This window comes from Helianthus annuus, chromosome 7, assembly GCF_002127325.2.
Source record: "Helianthus annuus cultivar XRQ/B chromosome 7, HanXRQr2.0-SUNRISE, whole genome shotgun sequence".
NCBI classification, from domain to species: domain Eukaryota; kingdom Viridiplantae; phylum Streptophyta; class Magnoliopsida; order Asterales; family Asteraceae; genus Helianthus; species Helianthus annuus.
This window is the reverse complement of record NC_035439.2, coordinates 16,794,898-16,804,218: the sequence shown is the minus strand read 5'-3', so window position 1 is coordinate 16,804,218 and position 9,321 is coordinate 16,794,898.

Here is a 9,321-nt window from a genome sequence, read left to right as displayed (position 1 = left end):
ATATAGCATCTTGATCCCAAGAGAGGAAGAAATATTTGAAGAAACCATTCAAAGAGGGGGATCTTTAGCTCTTATCTCTAACTCACAAAGACAAACAATTTCCAATAATCCACAACCATCAAACAGCCAGGCCTTTGAAACTTCTGATTCATCATCAGATTTTTCAGCCTTTGCTGATGCAATAGCACTGCTCACCAAAACATTTGAGCAGAGGTTGAGGGGAGGAGGCCAGAGGTACCAGAGGAGTGATAGAAGGAGGATGGATGATAGATCTAAAGAAGAAGTTAGATCAAAGGATAAAGGAAAGGCTGAGGTGGTGTATAACAAGTGCAAGCAAAAAGGTCATTATGACTCTAAGTGTAAGACCAAGAAGCTGAAAGATGTTGCTTACTATGAAAAGAAGCTTGAGGAAGCTAAGAAGCAACAACAGCAAGTCAGCTTAATTGCTGGAACAGATACATGGCTATCTGATGATTCTTCTGATGATGAAGAAGAAGAAATGGCCAACTTCTGTCTCATGGCTCTTTCTGATGACATACCAGAGACTTCAGGACAACAGGTAAGTTTAGACAATTTTGATCTTGAACACAAGCTAAATGAGCTCATGTCAGATTTTTTAAACTTGCAAGTTAAACATCAATCAGATGGTAAAAAATCTGATGAGTTGCAAAGGACCTTGAATAAAATCATTCTTGAAAACCAATTACTTATAAAACAAAGTTTAGATCAAAGAGCTAAAATTGAGTTCTATGAAAATGAAAGAAGAGATCTTTACAAGAAAATCAATGATAAAGAAATTATCGTAAGAGGTTTTCAAGAGGCAAAAGAATTAATTGAGTTCTATGAAAATGAAAGAAGAGATCTTTACAAGAAAATCAATGATAAAGAAATTATCGTAAGAGGTTTTCAAGAGGCAAAAGAATTCATAAATTTTATAGAGTCCACTCCAAAGAACAAAGGAGAAGGGTTGGGTTATGTAAGAACAAATAATAACAAACCCACTGTCTTTGTAAAAGCAACTCAACAGACTTCTGATAAATTCTTATCAGAATCTGATACTGAAATTTGCAAATCAACATGTTCTGAATACTCCTTAGAAAAGCCAAATTTTGAACCAAAAAGAAGTGAATACAGTCAAGAGTTTGTAAAAACTCCAGAAGCAGTTCACTCATCTTTTTAAAACTATCCCTTCATTCCATCACAAGAAGGAAAATCAGAAATTTCTAATGATTCCTGTATGTGTGTTGAAATACTGAAGCTTCTTCAACACCATCTCCAAAAGAAAAAGAAAAATTCTGTTAATGGCTTAGCATTTAACAGAAATTCTAATGAAAGGTCATCTAGAAGAAATAATAGAACCAGAATATCATCAGAAAGTGTACCCAAGCATGCCTGGGTACCTAAAACCCTCTAATCATTTCATTTCAGGACCATCATGTGCAGCAGATCTGGTACTGCGACTCAGGAAGCTCCAAGCACATGATTGGAGATAGGAGCTTACTCAGCAACTTTGTCTCAAAGCTGAGTAAAATGGTGAATTTTAGAAATGAAATAAATGAAAGGAATATCTGACCATTGAAGAGAGTAGCCTATATAGGCTCAAGGTATATTCTGCTAAATCATGGCCAACATTGTGATAAAGTTCTCCTTGATTTGTAACTTGTTTAAATAAAAAGAATCATAAAAAATATGCATTTCTGATAAAACACCAGAAGATCTGATAAATTATAAGAAAATCTGATACTTCATCAGAAAAATCTAACAAACTACCAGAATTTCTGGCAACAAATAAGAAAACTTCTTAAAACAAAATTGTTGAATGATTATTTGAACAAATTCATACACTTCATCACCTTTATCCATAACTCAAAATAGATAAATTCATAACTCAAACTTCGTGGGATATGCAAGTCCAATGAAAAGAGTCTTTGTTCCTCATATGAAGCGGATCATCGAAGCACAACATGTTGAGTGCCAGGGTTATACAATGCCACCACAGAAACCCACTGACTCATGGCGCTTCAATTACGATACTCTGTGGGACTCATTCGAGTTAGAGTAAGAGCCAAATTTTTTCGACGAGTTGGATATCTTAAAAGAATATGAAGCATCTCAAGAGAGATTCCCAGCAGGATCTTCTAGACAACAAAGAGAAACTTCTAATGATGATGAAGCTGGTCCAAGTCATGCTGGAGAGAATGATGATGTTCAGCAAACTCCGACATCTTCGGAACGTGAACATGCTCCTGAATATCAGACGGTGGTCAATGATGAATCAGTATCTGATGATATTCTTGTTTTTGACCATGGTGACTCAGAATCTGAGGGGAAGCATGTCCAATCTTCAGATCAGACTATTCCTGTCAATGAACAAGTTGCGGATTACAAATTTGGAAGGCGATGTGGATGTTCTTGGCGAGGTGATGCCGAGGACTCTTTCGTATCATCCAGAAGATTTGATCATTGGAGAGTTACAGCCAGGAGTCCGCACCAGACAACAAATTGACCATGGCCTTAGATGCTTTTATTCTAAAGTTGCTCCTTTACAAACATAATTTTCACTTAGTTGTTTTATCTCGCAGATCGAACAGAGAACCTATAAGGAGGCACTAACTGAGGATTCATGGGTCATAGCTATGCAAGAGGAGTGCAAGAGGAGTTGAGTCAGTTTGAGAAACTGGCTGTTTGGAAGTTCGTAGATCTCCCTTACGGTCATAGGAAGATAAACACAAAGTGGGTGTTTAAGTGTAAGAGGGGCGACAAAGGAGTTATTGTGCACAACAAAGCTCGACTCGTAGTCCAGGGATTCAGTCAGCAGGAGGGGATAGATTTCACTGAAGTGTATGCTCCGGTTGCTTGACTTGAAGCGATCAGAATCTTCCTAGCGTTTGCTTCGTGGAAAGGATTCAAAGTGTATCAGTTAGACGTCAAATCGGCTTTCTTATACGGAAAGGTGAAGGAAGAGGTATATTTCGGACAGCCACCGGGCTTCACCGACCCAATCCACAAAGATAAGGTCTATTTGCTAGAGAAAGCGCTGTGTGGTTTGCATCAGGCCCCGAGAGCCTGGTACGAGACGTTATCTCAACATATGCTTGCCAACAGTTTCATCCGAGGAAAAATGGACGCAACCCTCTTCACAAAAGAAGTCGATGGTCATCTTCTGATAGTTCAAATATACGTTGATGATATAATTTTCGGGTCAACCAATGAAGAACTCTGCAAAGATTTTGAACAAGTTATGAAGCAGAAGTTTGAAATGTCTTCGATGGGTGACATGAAGTTCTTCTTAGGGCTCCAGGTCGATAAAATGCCCGAAGGGATCTTCATACATCAGACGAAGTACGTGTATGATGTTCTGGAGAAGTTTGGAATATCTGGCACGGCTCCAATGTCCACCCCATTGGCTACGAATCATGGAATCAATCCTGACCTCACCGGAGAGAAGGTTTTTGAAACACTGTATCTCTCCATGATCAGATCGCTAATGTATTTGACGGCATCAAGACCCGATATCATGTACCCAACCTGCCTCGCGGCGCGATTTCAGTCAAGCCCTAGAGCTTCGCATATGTCAATCGTGAAACGGTTTCTATGCTACCTGAAAGGAACTCCAAGCTTGGGGTTGTGGTATCCAAAAGACAGCGACTTCACGCTCGAAGGGTATTCTGATTCTGATTTCGGCTGCTGCAAAGTCAATGCGAAATCAACAACTGCGGGATGCCAGTTTTTCGGACCCCGATTGGTCACCTGGCAATGTAAGAAGCAAACTTCTGTTTCTTTGTCTACATGTGAAGCCGAGTATGTATCTGCTAGCAGCTGCTGCTCTCAAATCCTGTGGATTCAGCAACAAATGCGCGACTATGGTTTGCAGTTTCTTACTTCTCCCATTTTTGTTGATAATGAGGCAGCAATAAATATAACAAAAAATTCGGTACATCACGCTAAAACAAAACATATTGAAATTCGTCATCACTTCATCCGAGACTGTTTCGAGAAGAAGTTGATACGGATTAATAAAATCCACACCGACGAACAAAAAGCAGACTTACATACCAAAGCATTTGATAGATCACGTTTTCAATATCTTTTAAAACTAAATGGTATGAAGCTGTTGTCAGCTGCAGAACAGATACTTGGCATTGATGAAGGTACCACTGCAGATGATGCTGAGAAGCAGACTGCATTGGTTTGTCGAATTTTTAGTTGTTTTGGTATCTAGGGGGAGATAGATAATATTTTTTCAGAAAATACAAAAACAATAAAAAATTCAAAAATCCAAAAACATGAGATATTTTCAAAATCCAAAAAAAAAAACAATAGAAAACCCAAAAAGAGTTTATGTAAAAAGGGGAAATGATAGTACATCAGCTAGACAGTTACAGTATGCTAAAGATTTGTAATGATTAAAGTGTTAAGCAGTCTCGCTGATGATATGTCGATAGGTTTTTATACATTTAGTAAGTTTGCTCGGGAAATAAACCTAAAACATTTCTTGCTTATTACGTGGGGAACATCTCTTGGATATATAGGTAACCCCTGAAATCTCGATTGAAAGATTTTTCTATTTCTGACATACTAGGTCTATGTGCGTTGTGACACCTGTGCCCTGCGACCATCAAACAAATACCAAATCAATGAAATATTGTGTTTCATACTTGGGATTTGTAAAAATATGTGTATCATTGGCAAATATCAATTCTTGTTCGATTTCGAGCTTTAAATCGCTTTCTAGAAGGTTATATGCGATCTGATGCGTAAATATAACCAGTTTAATGCAACAAACACTCCAGAATAGTGACATAGGCTTAACATACCTTAAATAACCTTTAAATAACTTAGAAATAAGTTTTAGAGGGTTTGGTGTGGTGAAATCAAGTTTATTCGATCATAGGGACTAATTTTGACAAACTACGAAAGTATGCCAATTTGTACTGTGTCGAGCATTCCGGAACTTGATCATAAGTTCAACATGCCCTAAATATCCTTTACGTAGCTTAGAAATAGGCTTTGCGGTGTTTGGTGCGCAAAAAATAAACTTTCTTGATCAATAGGGACTAAAAGCGTCAAAAAGTGCATAAGTTTGCATTTTCGCGCATGTCTTACGTTCTGAATATATCCGGGCATCCAAAAATTTATGTAATCATTAAAATATTTTATTTTAGTGATTGGCATGATAAAATTCCATTCGTCGCGTAATTTGGATCGTTTTTCGCGTCCGTTCGTGTTTCGTCGTAATTAACCGAACAACGCAACCGTACGACCAAACGAACCGACATCCGAGATGTTTTTGAGCATATTTTAAGTTCCCTATACTTTAACTTCATTTTAGAGCTTTGAAATGGGGTTAACGGGGCTTAAACGTGTCAAATATGCATCGAAAACCAAGTTTTGGGCCTGCAGGGGCAAAAATTGTAATTCTGCCAAACTTGCTAGGCCTGGGGTGCAAGCCCAGGCCTATTCTTACGCGGCCCGCGAGAGCCCATCAGATAGAAACATTTAATTTGGACTTCCAGCCTGTTTTTGATGGTTTTAACCCAAGGTTTTGCATACTTTGGGCTAGATTTGATGGTTTTTAGCATGCCCCTTGTATTACAATATCGTGTGCCCACATGGAGGGTCAAGATCGAAGCACGTTTTGCAAGGAACGATCCTAAAGGTTGTGGGTTTCCTATAAATACCCAACACCCTCATTCTCATTCCTCACAATCTGATTCAAATAGCTCTAAGTTGGGGTTTAACACTTCATACCTGAGCAATTTGAATCAAGATTTCCTTGCTTGGACCCTTTGTAAGTATTCTTTCGTGCTTTTATGCGTTTTTAAGCATAAAGGTCAAACTGTGTTTGACTTTCTGCTTTGACCAGGTTATGATCAACACGAAGTTCGTTTGAACTTCGCAACGTGAGCGTAATCACGATGGTTATAGTCCCTTGTGACTATACCTACTGATTACCACGTTGATTAGGTGTAGTGACGAGTCATAGTTGCGGTCAAAACGCGTATTCATGCGTATTTTGCAACCAAACTATTCTTGGGTATCAAAACCCTTTGTTTTGATATCAAACATGTTTTCAAACTTGGGTAAACATGTTTTTAACATGTTTAGCTCGTCACTTTTAGATTAGTGCTTATATAGAGTCGTAAGATAAGCGGTCTAAACAACCGCTTAGACTTTCGAACTAGACCCGTTTGGTCGATCATTAGGATCCGACCAAGCATGTTTAGTGACCATAGTTGTATAGGGAATAACCTTCCGAGGTTATACCTTATGGTCACTTCGTTTAAGTAGTTGTATGATAGGTAGTTTATATGACTTAGGAAAATGACCAAAATGCCCTTTTTACGCATAAATTAATTTTAAGCATATGTAACCTAAATTTTTATATCTAAACTGATTAGGTGACATTATTAGACATGTTATGGCATATAATACTTGTCATAGGACAAGTTAGGCGGTCCAAACGCGTTTTACGCGAACGACGCGTTAAAGTAGCGTAAGCTATGTAAACGAGTCGTAATGGGTGTAAGCACTTAGGTTAGGTTTCGTTTTAGTATGTAGGCTTTGTTAAACCATGTCATATGAGTTCCAACACTCATTTGGTTTACAAAACCTCATTCTATCCGATCTTCTGATTTAGGTCTATTTATTAACATAGCTACCTATATTAGGTGCCGTTTGATTTCTGTGATTCCTCTAGCTTTGCTTGGTTGTTAGTCAAGACTTCTAAGCATCCTCAAGTGAGTACATAGTCCCCTCTTTTACTGTTTTCAAACTCTTTTGGGGTGAAACACATGTTCCTACTTGTTACTTTCATGCTTTTCATGTTTTTATATCATATGTTTGTTATGTTCATTAGTACGTATATAGTACATGATTTCATTATGTTTTGCTATGTATGTTCTCTTAGCATGCTAGCACATTGATTTTTTTATATATTACATTTTGTTGCATATGTTCTTCCAGCATATGGACACATTGTTTTACATTTTCAATTGTTTGAACTGTTGAAATTGTTTGGTCTATGTGAGCTGTTTGAAATTGTTGATTTATGGGAACCGTTTGAATCTGATTGATTGTGTGAACCGTTTGAATCTGATTGATTGTGTGAACTGTTTGAATCTGATTGATTGTGTGAACCGTTTGAATCTGATTGATTGTGTGAACCGTTTGAATCTGATTGATTATGTGAAACGTTTGAAAAACCGTTTGAACCTTTGGGTTAGGGAAGTGATTAGGTAATGGGGCGGGTGTAATGTGTTAAAAGCATGGTGGATACGCCGCTGGTACTTCCTATATATAAGCTTTTAACACATTATATATCGTTGCGTTATCTAGATCACTTGGGCAAGGTTATTAAAACAAAGTTATATTATAAGGTTTTTCTAATAATATAAACCATACGAGTTTAATTAACGAGTTTTTATGAGATGTTTTACAATTTGATTTAATAAAATAAATGTTTTGGGTTAAGAATCATGGCTACGAGATTTTATAAAGTATAACCAACTTGATTTGAGTTGGTTAATTATGTCGCAATATTATACTTTTCAAAACAACGTTTTTAATTAGGTATTGCAACATGTAAACTAGCCATGGATCAGACACTCACATAAAACCTATGTACTCGTCGGCATTTTTATTCTGACGTATTTTCGCATGTGTTTCAGGTACCATAGTTGGTGATATTTGATGATGATATTGATGCATGCTCACATAGGAACGGACGAGGCCTTAGTGACTTACTAACAATGAAAGTCTGTTTGTTCATGTTTTGTTTCTAATTTCACCGTAATGTAAAACATTTAATTCAATAAAACATAACTTCAATCCATGTGTTATGAAACAATGATTCTGTTACAACACTCCCCGACGTTTCCGCCACGATTTGTTGTTTTTCGTGGTCGGGGTGTGACATGCGTAATGATATCTGAGGTATTATACCAGGACTTCTGATTTTGCGGAAGCAATAGCCTAGTCCTCGTATAATACTTTGCACTGCTTTACTCTTTAAAGCCTACCCTCAGCATAAAAAATGATAAAACATTGAAAAATGCTAATCATGTGCTGTTGAAGAAAAGATCCCCAAACGGGACACACTGAAAGTCGAGCCATCATCTCTCTGTCTGAATGGAAGTTCTAACCTGAGCTCTCATGGCCTCGCATTACCCGTTTACAGATATCATTATTGTACATTCACCTGTAAGACTGAATATAGAAAGTCTAGATACGGGAGTATATTCTGAGGTGGGACACGCGTATAAGTTAAGCTTTTAATTCACTAATTCGTATCCTGAACAGATTGAAATTTGTATAAAAATTTAAATTGGATTAGTATATCGACAATCACTGTGAATTGTTTAATACTGTGTATGTTATCAAGCTTAATGGTACTTGTAACTGATCGGTAGCTGATATGATCCCCTAACATGCTCACCAAAAATATGTTTGTAAATAGTTTTCATTTACTGCATTTCATTTCATTTCAGTTTAGCAGCTAAACCCAAAAAGCTTTTATAGTTTTCTAGTCTTAACCTTTCTTAAAATCCAAAAAGATTTTACATTTCTGCTTTTGTTTTATCGACAAACCAAGGTAGAATGTTGATCTTCAGATTTGCAGTCACAAAGCAGATGCAGAAAGTTTTTGAACTGGTCAACCGGGTTGGGAGCTAATCATGAATAACTTGGTAAAACTCAAAAGTTCATGCAAGTTCATTAAGTTGAAACTTGTAAATTTTTTCATAAAATTGTCTTTGAAAAATTGAACAAAATGTCAGTTTGCTTTGTTTCGAGTCAACCAAGGTCATTAAGTTGGATTTGGTAGGCAAATTAAGTACCTAGGGTCATTAATTTGGACCTAGATACTTAAGTGGATTTCTAAAAATTGATAAAATCTGATAAAAATGTCAAAAAGTCAAAAGGTCAAAGCTTCAAAAGTCAAAGAGATGTGTTTGGATCGGGCGGCAATTCAATCGGGCGGCAATCCGACCGGACGGCCGTCCGATTCATGGTCTCCTATAAATAGATGGTCAATGCTCACAGTCAAACTTTTTACCCTATCGAGCGACCTTCCTATTCTCTCACACATTCTTTCATCTTGATCTGATTTTCATTATTTTTCTTTCTACAAGTCATTGGATTGTTGGTTTGCACAAACTTCTCAATGGGAAAGGTAAGTTTTCAAGATCTAAACTGTTAAATTTGATGTTTTTGTTGATGTTCTTGATGTCGGCGACTGTTCGGAGCGTTGAACTCAGATCTAGACATATTTGGGAAGCTTTGATGAAATCTAAGCATAAGGTTTTGTTCACGATGATTAGA